This window comes from Rhinoderma darwinii, chromosome 7 (assembly GCF_050947455.1).
Source record: "Rhinoderma darwinii isolate aRhiDar2 chromosome 7, aRhiDar2.hap1, whole genome shotgun sequence".
In the NCBI taxonomy this organism is placed as follows: Eukaryota; Metazoa; Chordata; class Amphibia; order Anura; family Rhinodermatidae; genus Rhinoderma; species Rhinoderma darwinii.
Window position 1 is genome coordinate 144,874,398 of NC_134693.1, and position 14,675 is coordinate 144,889,072.

The following is a 14,675-nucleotide window of genomic DNA, read 5'->3' on the forward strand; positions in this document are numbered from 1 at the left end:
AGAACCAGCGGAAAGATCCGGATCACAGGAGACGACGACTATGGAGGACGAGCGGCGACAAGATGGAGGCAACGACCGGAAGACACGACGCGAGACGTTCTGGAGGATCTACTGACCGCGGCAGAGGACTCGACCCTCCCAGACTGCTCTGCCTGTGTGTCAGTCTTTACTGCACTGCTGGCATTATAATCATGAGCCGGACGCTCCGCATGAATTGATGCCTGAAATACAACCAACATGGCAGCAGGAAATCTGCGCAGACCACAGTGTGAACAGCGGAGTAACCGGCAGCATAATTAGGCGTTGTATCGGCCCTGTCCCGCGGGTCATGACACCCAGAGCACAGCCTAATGAGGCCGGGGGTCCCTCCTGCTCGGCCCGTCTGTATATAATCTACATTGGCGTGCGTGGGGCCTGCGTTCACGGCTTTGATGTGTGGAGACTTCCTGTCTATAATAAGATCCCGGTCTATTATAAGGCTCTATGCCCAGATGTGACATATTAGGCCGGTCCCCTCCCCCCTCGTGGTGCCCTGTAGGTCAGTGGTCTATTTATCACCCCGGCCACTCTCCCCCAGGACTCCGCTCCATCCCGGATGAGGTTACACAGGAGCAGTGGGGTCCCTCTGTGAGGGGTAACAGGGCGCAGCCTCCTCCATCTGTGAGGGGTAACAGGGCGCAGCCTCCTCCATCTGTGAGGGGTAACAGGGCGCAGCCTCCTCCATCTGTGAGGGGTAACAGGGCGCAGCCTCCTCCATCTGTGAGGGGTAACAGGGCGCGGCCTCCTCCATCTGTGAGGGGTAACAGGGCGAGGTCTCCCATCTGTGAGGGGTAACAGGGCGAGGTCTCCTCCATCTGTGAGGGGTAACAGGGCGCAGCCTCCTCCATCTGTGAGGGGTAACAGGGCGCAGCCTCCTCCATCTGTGAGGGGTAACAGGGCGAGGTCTCCTCCATCTGTGAGGTGTAACAGGGCGAGGTCTCCATCTGTGAGGGGTAACAGGGCGAGGTCTCCTATCTGTGAGGGGTAACAGGGCGCGGCCTCCTCCATCTATGAGGGGTAACAGGGCGCGGCCTCCTCCATCTATGAGGGGTAACAGGGCGAGGTCTCCTCCATCTATGAGGGGTAACAGGGCGAGGTCTCCTCCATCTATGAGGGGTAACAGGGCGAGGTTTCCTCCATCTATGAGGGGTAACAGGGCGAGGTCTCCTCCATCTATGAGGGGTAACAGGGCGAGGTCTCCCATCTGTACAATGTGAAAATACAAAGTGACCAGAGGGATGAACGGTCCCCGGAGCCCCAATATCTCCTTATAATGATCTATCCCGCCGTTCCCGAGTTATCCCACAAGGGTAGCAGAAACCGGGTGAGAACCGCTAATATCAGCCATCACGGCATCACCCAGCTTTCCACACACCCTGACCGGTCATGTAGTCACATCCCTCTCCTCCTCCTCCCGGTTTTGTCTGTTTCGGCTTTCACAGTAATTTTGTCATTTTATTGATGAACCAGAAGGTCCAGGATGAGCAGATCTATAGGAGCCTCCCGAAGCAGGGAATTGTGGGAGGACACGGTGACTGCATGGCAAGAGGAATCCGTTATATAACATCAGCAGTAATAACTGGCAGCAGCGCGCCTTGGGGGGTGTCAGGCGATATGTATAAGGGGGGATATGATGGATGGGGGTTCAGAGGGGATATGTTCTACAGGGGTTATAATATATGGGGGGGTCAGCGTGCTAACAATGGAGTGGATATGATCTACAGGGGTTCAGAGCAGAGGAGATTATCTATGGGGGTGATCGGGGGATTAGATCTGAGGGGGGTTGTGGATGTGATCTCTAGGGGAGGGGTTTCGGAGGATCCTTCCTGTTCTCATTGGATTATCAGCCCACAACACACGATTCTGTATTTGGCAGTAAATTGATGATCCTGCAGATACTTCCCCGTCATCTGAAAAACATTCATGAGGGAGATTTCCCAGCATTCAGAATCCCTTATATGATGGGAGTAGCTGTCCCTGTCTGTCCCTGTCCTGACGAGCGTCCCATCACATCATCAGATCAGGGGCAGCTTTATGTCTAATGTCGGCTTTGGGGGCCCCGCTCTTCGTATATGCGGTCAGGGAGCGCAGGATCACAGGGCGGTAAACCACAGCCAGACAAAAAATGACATCACAAATACGATTCTGCCGCGCTAGACAAACCGCTGGAGACGCCATGACAGCAACGAGGTCACAACTAATATGTCTGACCACTTCACAACATTAGTGTAGTCAGGCTGGGAAGATACCGGCTATTGCTCCCTGGTATCAGCCATTTCAGGCTCAGGGAGGCCGACTATAGACTGACTTCCCTCCCCACATCATGTCACGTCTCCAGTGCTGACTGATATTAGTCGCCCCTCCTGTTATAAACTCTGGCCCTTTAAGATACATGTTCTGCACCCCAGGGGACACCCCCTCAGACTGGCAGCCCCCGGGCAGACGATGCTGATTCCACGGGGCACTCGCCAGTGACATTAGTAGATGAATATGGAGCAGTTATTATCTCTGCACTGATATATAACATATAGTAATGGGGAGGCGCGATCCCCGCGGGGTGGGTGAGGGGCTCCACCATCTGCTGCTAATCAGACGCCATTAACTCTGTAACGTCATCATGAAATCTGCCACTGTATATAGTTACAGAGGAAATGGGACGGGATTAGGAGACGAGGAGGGGGGTACAAAAGAAAGTTACAGAAGATGGAGGGGGGGGCAGAAAGGGGAGACCGGGCTCAACACAAAGACACTTAGGAAAGTGATTAGAGTGATTTCTGGCTGCCGAGGAGGCGACAAAACTATTCTACAAACCGAAAAAATAGAGAACCCCTGAAATCTTAGCCCGGGGGGGGGGGGGGGGCTTCCTCAATCTCCTACAGCAGTCCTGAGGTCTCATGTGACGACTAGTAATGTCCGCCGGTGCCCTGCCTGTGAGGGGGGTCCCCCAGCTCTACATATACACGGCACTGATACGTACATCTAAGGGTATGATCACACGCACTAATTACGGACGTAAATCGGGCGTTTTTGCCCCGAATTACGTCTGAAAATAGCGCCTCAATAGCGCTGACAAACATCTGCCCATTGAAAGCAATGGGCAGACGTTTGTCTGTTCACACGAGGCGTATATCTACGCGTCGCTGTCAAATGACGGCACGTAAATAGACGCCCGCGTAGAAGAAGTGACCTGTCACTTCTTTGGCCGTAATTGGAGCCGCTATTCATTGACTCCAATGAATAGCAGCGCTAATTACGGCCGTAATTGACGCGGCGTTCAAGCGCCTGCACATGCCGGTACGGCTGAAATTACAGGGATGTTTTCAGGCTGAAACATCCCCGTAATTTCAGCCGTTACGGACGCCCTCGTGTGAACATACCCTAACCCTCCAGGCTCCCGCTCACCACGGCCCTGCCTGTGAGGGGGGTCCCCCAGCTCTACAGATACACGGCACTGATACGTACATCTAACCCTCCAGGCTCCCACTCACCAGGGCTCTGCCGCTGTAATTCTGCCATTGTGGACATGAACCAGGGAGCGCAGGATGAGCAGGATGAGGTCTCAGCCGGCCGACACACCGCTCGTGTATAGCGGATCCTTGGCTGAATGTTGGTCGTCACGTGGGGTCAGGAGGATTTACTCTACCCTTGTGTTTTGGTGTTTTTCACCCTCCTCTGGATCTTGGGGTAAACTTGTTTTTCTACCTCCTGTCTTGAGCGGCGGTAACGGGGCCCTGGGAGTGAATCTCACACCCATAGACAAGTGGGAATATGTGACAATGGAACCAGCGCCGACCTCAGAACTGCACAATAGGGCGGACGCCGCCTGGATCGGGGCACGGCGCCGCCCATCCCGATGGACCACGTTCCTGCAGGTTCTGTACAGATCCCGGGTGCAGCCTCCTGTATTGGGGTAACCGCTGCCAGGGCTCCAGTGCTGCTGCTGCACAATCATTATCTGTCCTGACCCTGAAACAGAGGAAACCGAGCAAGAAAGGGATTAGAGGGGACGTGGGCTGGAGAATATCAGAGCGGAGTGTCAATGAGCGGAAGCTACAAGACGAAGAGAGGGAGGGGGGGGGGGCGACCGCTGGAAACCATGTGACCACCATCCCAGCGCACGGATAATCACAGGGGTGTTATATCATGGATTCATCTTATTTATAGTCACGATCTGGAAGACCTAGAGCTCTGCGCATGACAAAACGACAGTGAAGACTGACACAAGTAGAGCAGCAGACCGAGGAATTGGAGTGAAATATTTGTAGTTATTTTTGCCAGTGTGCGCACACAATTAACTGGTTCCCGAGCGCTGGCTGTGTTTTTACGGCTCGGGTTTTAACTTGCTGCCCGCGCGATCTGTGGCTGTCAGTGACTGCCGGGGCCCCGGAGGAGAGGAGCTCTCGCTGCTTCCGTCTTCTCTGATCACTTGTACACAGCGCTCAATGCCCGCTGTGTACAGGAATAGAGGCCGCACCGCTGTTTCTATTCCTCCCGGTGATCATGTGACTGGTCACATGATCACCGGGTGCCGTTAGTGGCAGACGGTCTAACTAGACCCAGCACAGCCCTATTAGTGGCAATCATCACTATGAGACGGCAGATTCCCTGTTACAGGGAAAACATGGCGGAAAAGAAAGAAAATATATATAAAGTTCCCCGAGGTCTTTTTTGACAGACCATAGTAACAAAAAAAATAGTAAAGTAAATGTTATAATAAATACACATAAAATACCCCCCCCCCCCAAAAAAAACGTCCCACCCCCCCCCCCCCCCGCCAATCATTGTTGTAACGCTAGCGCTGACCCAATTACCCTAATATAGACATGTAATATATTAAAATTTACGGTAGACAATGACGATCACAAATAAAAGGTCCATTTTAGGGTAAAACTGTTATTACCCAAAAAAAAAAAAGGTTATTTTTTTTTACTATTATTTTCGAACTTTATGAATAAAAATTCTAAAATAGCAAAAAGGATGTGTATAAAAACGATAGAAAGAGAAACCTGCGTTGTCTACGGAAAAAACATCGCAAAAATCACGTCGTTATCCCAACAAATAAAAAAGTTATAGCCGTTTAACGAACACGTGCTAAAAAGGGCTGAACGAGGTCTGAGGCGCAAAACAGGCCGGACATGAACTGGTTAAAAAGATTTAGTATCTCACTCCAATTTGCTGGGCCGAGCACTTCTGTGCCAATATTGTTGGATCGGGTCCCTTCTCGGGCACAAACCACCACCGAGTGCTGTCCGAACCTCTGACAAGTAGAGAATGCAGATTCATCAGCTCTTCAGGGTGTGTAGAGAGCCGGGTGACCGGAAGACTCCGCAGAGGACGCCACTCGGGCGCTGCAACTTCTGATATCATTTGGGGTGACAGATCAGAGCAGCGGGGGTGTCCTCCATGGAGGGATCGGTGCTCCTGCGATCATTCGCTTCCTTCGGATACAGTTTGTGGGACCCGGATACTGCAGAGCATCTCACATATAACCAGACTGTAACATGTACGTACGTGGGGGGAGGCGCCTCCGTTTTCGACCTCATTTACATTATCGGCTTCTCAGGTTCATTTTCTGATTTCACATTTTCTGGATCAGTAATTTGGGGGCGCCGCTTATCATCCGTGTCTTCTGCTGCAGAAATATTAAAATGTTAAACGTTATTAGCAGAACCTGGAGCAACCCAAATCATTTTCACCAATCAGTGCGGCGCTGCAGCCCACAGCGTAGCTCCGCCTCCTCCGCATCTGTCAGTTGCTCCTCAGCCGCATGCTACAATGGAACGCACGGCCAGCAGCATTCAGCCCCACTCTGTATCCGGCTGCTGAGGAGCCGCGGACAGGAACAGCTGGTGTGACGGCTCGTCCAGGACCCGTCCACGTGAATAATACTCCTCACCATTTTTAACATCTCTGCTTCCTGCCAGCAAATGGAAACATTTTTTAAATTTTATTTTTAATACTCATTGGCTGAAAACCTGTCCTGCTCACACAGGTGAGGATGTGTTACAATGTATCAGTGCAGATAATCTTCTTAACTACACACAGGCACAACAGAAATCTTTCTCTTGTACTGATAGTTTGTTACAATGTATCAGTGCAGGTAAATGTATCAGTCTGGAGTCCAGGCTGTTCAGCTCACAGAGGATTGTCTACACTGGATACATTGTAACAAAATCTCAGCTGTGTGAATTAGTAGGTCAGGATAAGTTTTCAGCCTTTAGATGTAAATTGAAATGTTTTCTTTGATTGACAACAAGCAGAGATCTTGAAAGTGGAGAAGGATAAAAAACACAGCCTACTAGAATGTTGCAGAAGTTTCATTTACACGTAACCAGATGTCATGTTGGCTGTACAGTGGGGGGTGGTAATATCGGGGAGACCCCTGCACTTATTCTGTAATGCCCCAACCCCACAATCCTGAGGACCAGACCTCACGAGCAGTGAAGGGTTAATCAGGATGACATTGTGGCAGATGGTGAGGCCGCCTCGCCCCTCGGCTTTGTCTGTACAGGTGAGGCCGGCAGGTAGAGGTGGGGTGAGGGGACAGCTGGCACGATATATGATCAGCAAATAAATGCGCCTTCCCCTTTTTTGGCGCCAGATTCAAATAAGACAATAATGATGTGTGGGGGAGGGGAGCGGGGATTACAGGAGAGTGACGGTCCGCGCGCTCAGACACAGCCGCGCTCTAGTGTTTGCTTTATGTCACAATGACTGAGGTCTTGTTATTATCCTGTCTGGAGTCTGCACGGACGAGGTCAAGGTGTAGTGTGAGTGAGCCCCACCCTCAAATACCGACCCCACCCCCCAAACGACAGCCAGAGTACCCCCATCCCATGCCAGTAGTGCACCCCCAACATTGGCAGCCGGAGGGCCCCAATAGGAGAGTGATCGGACCCGGGGTACGGGACAGGAGAGGGATTTGTGCCGCTGCGGTTTAGCTCGCAGAGGATTGTCTACACTGATACACTGTAACAAGCCGTCAGCTGTGTGAGCAGGACTAGGCCAGGTCAGGTTTTCATCCTCTGGATGTAGATGTGAAAGCTGCATTCACTGACAGCAAGCGGAGATCTTGAAATGGGAAGGAATCTAAAACACAAAGTCTTTTTGAAGTAGGAGAACTTTTCAGACGATATGGCGGTGGGCACTGCTGTCACTGTGCAAAAAATGGCCGCAAGGAAGCATACGTGCCTTATGGCAGATCTACAGACGTATACGGTATATATAGGGGGTCGTGGGCGAGCGCGGTGCACGCATCGCTCCTTTCCTCTGATGTGATTGAGTGCTGGAGCTGTGGCCCCGATGTGAGGAAACAGTCAGCCGGCAGCTGTAGTCACTTAGCGGTCGGGTCCGGTGGGGGATAATGATGGTGGGGGAGGGCACAGGATACGCAGCCGTGTCCTGGATAGTGTCCCCCTCAGAGACACCATGAGAATCGGCCAGGAATCACAGGACAAGACGCAGGAAACTACTAACCTGCGGCCCCCATGACCGAGGGGCCACAATGTAACCGCAGCCGGCAGGACCCCATGGACTGGTCTGAGCACTGGGCCGGGGCTCGGTGACATCATGACCTCAAGGTCTCCCTATGGGGATAAAGTTCATATCATTAAAGGGCCCATCCATATAAATAACACAGCAACTTTCTGAGAGTCTTTCATTCATCACAATTTTCAAGACCTCTGATTGTTATCAGTGAATGAAAACATAGATTGATTACATCTAGAGGTTATAAACCCGTCCTGACCTAGTCCTGCTCCCACAGCTGAGGGTTTGTTATGGTGTATCAGTGCAGGTACGAGCTTTTAGCTTGGAGTCCAGACACTTTAGCTCACAGCATCAGGTTAGGGCCCCACGGAGCGCCATTATTGCGGTTTGGTGCGATTGTCAAATTGCTTGTTAATGGCTGCGCGGTGTTTCCGGTAAAACGGCCAGTGCCCATTACAATTGTAAGGACAGGATCACACACGCAGTTTTGGGCTCAGTTATTTTGAGCAAAGTCAGAAGTGGATCTAACCGGAAGGAAAGCGGTGAAGAAAAGGCTGCTCTTCCCCGGTTGTTTCTGCTCAAAAAACTGCAGCAAAACTTGTGTGTGATTCCGGCCTAAATGTTCATCAACGGGCGCACGATTTTGCAGGGCACCGGCTGGTTTACCCGCAACACCGCGCAGCTGCGCCAAACAGCAACAATGGCGCTCCGTGGGGCCCTACCCTCATGCTGGAGGTGGTCAGGGGGTGCACGCGGGTTCCTGGGCCGCTCCTCTCAGGGGTCTCATGGTTTCTGTAGAACGAGGGTCTATTAGATGCCCACACTGATAAGCTGGACGGGCGGCTGCATTAGTCCGCACACCCCTGGCCTGTGGCAGCCGCTGGGTATTATTGGTTTACCTTATCAGTGACATGACAGTTTATCCTCAGCGCCCACCCCGTCCTGGTGTAACCCGCCAGCCCTGCAGCAAACCTCTGTACAGACCAAAGGCAACAATGGGGCTCATTATTACAGTCCCCGGAAGGGTGGAGGCCTCTGCAGCCGCAGCACATCACTCTCACGCCAGAAAACACGACACCTCCAGGGACAGACAGTCCGTGGCCGCCACGTAAAGAGATAGTAATTAGTGGCGGTGTCCAGTCCTATGAAGATAAACTTCAATGTGTAATGAAAAGTCTCTGCTGTAATTCATCACCGTTTTTAAGAGGTCTGCTTGATGTCAGTGAATGGAAATATTGAACAAACCATTCTTGTTTAAATCCAAAGGCTGAAATACCCATCTTGCCTAGTCCTGCTCACACAGTTGCATGGTCCGTTACAAGGCCTGTATTACACACTGCGATATCAAGAGCGGTCAGCGATATTATTATCCTATGGTGGTCTCATGAACAGACCATTGCCTAGACTGGATAAATTGTAACAAACCCTCAGCCGTGAGGAGCATCAGGTCTGAACCGGTGATACGGATCCCAAATGCGGCCGCGTGAATGTTCGGCCGACAGGCTCCTCGTGTCTATGACGGAACAGCTTCCCCCGCGGTCAGCACCGGTTGCAGCGCGGTTTCTATGGTAAATTGAGATCGGGAAAAACTGCAAAAACCACGACAAGTCCTAAAACCCGCAAAATGTGAACGAGAGGAAAACCCGACCAACAAACCAACATCCAGCCAAGAACCCCACAAACAGACGGAGCGTTCCTGGGGCCCGGACTGTTCCTGGGGCCCGGACTGTCATGGCGGCCGCTGCGGTCTCTGCCACATTCTCACTGCTCCTTGTTCGTCACCTAGAAATCCTTATAATAAAGACTCCCTGATATTACAGACGTCAGGAGATCCAGAACTGTCAGCAGCCGCACTGACGTCATCACCGCCCTATGAAGCTGCTGACACACGATATACGGCAGCGAACGCAGAACCAAGAGGACGAGACAAGCAAAACACGTCATCAATGGACCCTTTATAGCGTGCAAAACCACCAGAAACCGAGCACGGAAGAACCCCCGACCCTGAGCCCTGTGTATTACAGTCACTGATCCTGAGCCCTGTGTATTACAGTCCCTGATCCTGAGCTCTGTGTATTACAGTCACTGATCCTGAGCCCTGTGTATTACAGTCACTGATCCTGAGTCCTGTGTATTACAGTCACTGATCCTGAGCCCTGTGTATTACAGTCACTGATCCTGAGTCCTGTGTATTAGTCACTGATCCTGAGTCCTGTGTATTACAGTCACTGATCCTGAGCTCTGTGTATTACAGTCACTGATCCTGAGTCCTGTGTATTACAGTCACTGATCCTGAGCTCTGTGTATTACAGTCACTGATCCTGAGTCCTGTGTATTACAGTCACTGATCCTGAGCTCTGTGTATTACAGTCACTGATCCTGAGTCCTGTGTATTACAGTCCCTGATCCTGAGCTCTGTGTATTACAGTCACTGATCCTGAGCCCTGTGTATTACAGTCACTGATCCTGAGCTCTGTGTATTACAGTCACTGATCCTGAGTCCTGTGTATTACAGTCACTGATCCTGAGCTCTGTGTATTACAGTCACTGATCCTGAGTCCTGTGTATTACAGTCACTGATCCTGAGCCCTGTGTATTACAGTCACTGATCCTGAGCTCTGTGTATTACAGTCACTGATCCTGAGCCCTGTGTATTACAGTCACTGATCCTGAGCCCTGTGTATTACAGTCCCTGATCCTGAGCTCTGTGTATTACAGTCACTGATCCTGAGCCCTGTGTATTACAGTCACTGATCCTGAGCCCTGTGTATTACAGTCACTGATCCTGAGCCCTGTGTATTACAGTCACTGATCCTGAGTCCTGTGTATTACAGTCCCTGATCCTGAGCCCTGTGTATTACAGTCCCTGATCCTGAGCTCTGTGTATTACAGTCACTGATCCTGAGTCCTGTGTATTACAGTCCCTGATCCTGAGCCCTGTGTATTACAGTCCCTGATCCTGAGCCCTGTGTATTACAGTCACTGATCCTGAGCTCTGTGTATTACAGTCACTGATCCTGAGCCCTGTGTATTACAGTCACTGATCCTGAGCCCTGTGTATTACAGTCCCTGATCCTGAGCTCTGTGTATTACAGTCCCTGATCCTGAGTCCTGTGTATTACAGTCACTGATCCTGAGCTCTGTGTATTACAGTCACTGATCCTGAGTCCTGTGTATTACAGTCACCGACCCTGAGTCCTGTGTATTACAGTCACTGATCCTGAGCTCTATGTATTACAGTCACTGATCCTGAGCCCTGTGTATTACAGTCACTGATCCTGAGCTCTGTGTATTACAGTCCCTGATCCTGAGCTCTGTGTATTACAGTCACTGATCCTGAGTCCTGTGTATTACAGTCACTGATCCTGAGCCCTGTGTATTACAGTCGCTGATCCTGAGCTCTGTGTATTACAGTCCCTGATCCTGAGCTCTGTGTATTACAGTCACTGATCCTGAGCCATGTGTATTACAGTCCCTGATCCTGAGCTCTGTGTATTACAGTCACTGATCCTGAGTCCTGTGTATTACAGTCCCTGATCCTGAGCTCTGTGTATTACAGTCACTGATCCTGAGCCCTGTGTATTACAGTCACTGATCCTGAGCCCTGTGTATTACAGTCACTGATCCTGAGCCCTGTGTATTACAGTCACTGATCCTGAGCCCTGTGTATTACAGTCACTGATCCTGAGCCCTGTGTATTACAGTCACTGATCCTGAGCCCTGTGTATTACAGTCACTGATCCTGAGCCCTGTGTATTACAGTCACTGATCCTGAGCTCTGTGTATTACAGTCACTGATCCTGAGCTCTGTGTATTACAGTCACTGATCCTGAGCCCTGTGTATTACAGTCACTGATCCTGAGTCCTGTGTATTACAGTCACTGATCCTGAGCTCTGTGTATTACAGTCCCTGATCCTGAGCTCTGTGTATTACAGTCACTGATCCTGAGCCATGTGTATTACAGTCCCTGATCCTGAGCTCTGTGTATTACAGTCACTGATCCTGAGTCCTGTGTATTACAGTCCCTGATCCTGAGCTCTGTGTATTACAGTCACTGATCCTGAGCCCTGTGTATTACAGTCACTGATCCTGAGCTCTGTGTATTACAGTCACTGATCCTGAGCTCTGTGTATTACAGTCACTGATCCTGAGTCCTGTGTATTACAGTCCCTGATCCTGAGCTCTGTGTATTACAGTCACTGATCCTGAGCCCTGTGTATTACAGTCCCTGATCCTGAGCCCTGTGTATTACAGTCACTGATCCTGAGCCCTGTGTATTACAGTCACTGATCCTGAGCCCTGTGTATTACAGTCCCTGATCCTGAGCTCTGTGTATTACAGTCACTGATCCTGAGCCCTGTGTATTACAGTCCCTGATCCTGAGCTCTGTGTATTACAGTCACTGATCCTGAGTCCTGTGTATTACAGTCCCTGATCCTGAGCTCTGTGTATTACAGTCACTGATCCTGAGCCCTGTGTATTACAGTCCCTGATCCTGAGCCCTGTGTATTACAGTCACTGATCCTGAGCCCTGTGTATTACAGTCACCGACCCTGAGTCCTGTGTATTACAGTCACTGATCCTGAGCTCTGTGTATTACAGTCACTGATCCTGAGTCCTGTGTATTACAGTCACTGATCCTGAGTCCTGTGTATTACAGTCACTGATCCTGAGCCCTGTGTATTACAGTCACTGATCCTGAGCCCTGTGTATTACAGTCACCGACCCTGAGTCCTGTGTATTACAGTCACTGATCCTGAGTCCTGTGTATTACAGTCACTGATCCTGAGCTCTGTGTATTACAGTCACTGATCCTGAGCTCTGTGTATTACAGTCACTGATCCTGAGCCCTGTGTATTACAGTCACTGATCCTGAGCCCTGTGTATTACAGTCACTGATCCTGAGCCCTGTGTATTACAGTCACTGATCCTGAGCCCTGTGTATTACAGTCACTGATCCTGAGCCCTGTGTATTACAGTCACTGATCCTGAGCCCTGTGTATTACAGTCACTGATCCTGAGTCCTGTGTATTACAGTCACTGATCCTGAGCTCTGTGTATTACAGTCACTGATCCTGAGCCCTGTGTATTAGTCACTGATCCTGAGTCCTGTGTAGTATACATGTAAGTGATCCCACGTGTCTTGTACAATGTGACAGGCAGCTGTGTGTCGTACAGTCGTTGATAGATTACTGCCTGTCGTAGACAGTGACAAATCGCCGTGTTGCATAAAAGCCTCATCATTTTCCAGTACAAAGCGTTTCCCAGATCCCACTCATTAGCCATTTAACAAGAGGGGCACCATGAGCAGACATTTGACTGCAAGATGAAAGCGAAACTCTCAGTAGCCCCTCTCTCTGACCTCTGGGGAGTTGAATTAGGTCCAGATTCTGCCTGGGGGCAAAAACATATGTCTCCAACATGCTGTGCGAATTACCGGGGCAGAAGTGAGAGTCACACTGACATCTAGTGGTGGCATAAGGTTCTGCAGATGCATCAAAGGGATCATGATAAGAGAATGACCGTATTAGGGTATGTTCACACTACAGCGTCCGTAACGGCCGAAATTACGGGGCTGTTTTCAGCAGAAACCAGCCCCGTCATTTCAGTCGTAACAGCATGTGCAGGCGCTTGAACGCCGCGTCCAATACGGACGTAATTGGCGCTGCTTTTGATTGGAGTCAATGAATAACAGCTCCAATTACGTCTGAAGAAGTGACAGGCACTTCTTAGACGCGGGCGTCTTTTTTACGCCCCGCCTTTCGACAGCGGGGCGTAAAAAAAATGACCGTCTGAACAGAACATCGTAAGACCCATTCAAATGAATGGGCAGATGTTTGCCGACGCTATTGAGGCGCATTTTCGGACGTAATTCGGGGCTAAAACGCCCGAATTACGTCCGTAAATAGTGTGTATGAACATAACCCTTAGGGCCCATTCACATCGCGTTTGTGCTATCGCCAGGCGTATACGTTTTTAAACACTAAAAAAGTATTGAAACGTACAGCTCGGTGTATAGATAGGCTAGAACGGGTCAAACGTAGACCCAACTCACATCGGTTTGGTCGGTGATTGTCATGCTTTACGTTGGGATACTGTTTTTTGAAAGTACTGAAAAGCAGAGTCTGCCGCGCGATTCTGTACTTGAAAAACAGGTAAAACGTGACGGAACGGTTTTTATTAGAATTAATCTCAATGGACGACGTGTGGAAACGTAATGCTATACATCTGTGTCCGTTTACATACAATAAAGCTATCCGCGGTTTTTGTTCACATGAAATAACGTATACTTTTTTAAAGTAAAGAACAGACAGAAACGTTTAGCGATGTATAAGTATCCGCTAATTGTACACGCTATAAAAACCACAGACGGAAACAGAAAATAGCGCACGTTTGTAGAACTTTTCAATGGTCCCCGTTTTTATAAAGAAAACTTCTACGCTCGGCGGATAACACAAACGCGGGGTGGGTGGGGCCTAAGTTGACATCTCGTTTTGTGCACACGTTCGTGGTATACGGCGACGTACACGTTTTTAAAGTTACAAAAACGTAGGAATTTGTAACATACGCTCACGGTTTTTGTAGCACAAGTCATATACGTTTGTGTCCGCCGCCACTTCTAAAAACGTAAACTAAATACTTTTTTGTTCTTGAGCTAAATCTAACTTTGTAAAGTCGAGATCTCCCATATATGGTGACAAAAACGCTTACGTGTTACGTATAGAAACGTAGGGGTTAAGACCGCATATGTCGCCATTAACTTCAATACTTATAAAAACGTATCCGTGTGTGGTATACACTATATACACACACACACTATATACACACACACACACACACACACACACTATATACACACACTATATACACACACTATATACATACACACTATATACACACACACACTATATACATACACACTATATACACACACACTATATACACACACACACACTATATACACACACACTATATACACACACACTATATACACACACTATATACACACACACTATATACACACACACACACACACACTATATACATACACACACTATATACACACACTATATACACACACACTATATACATACACACTATATACACACACACTATATACATACACACACTATATACACACACACAC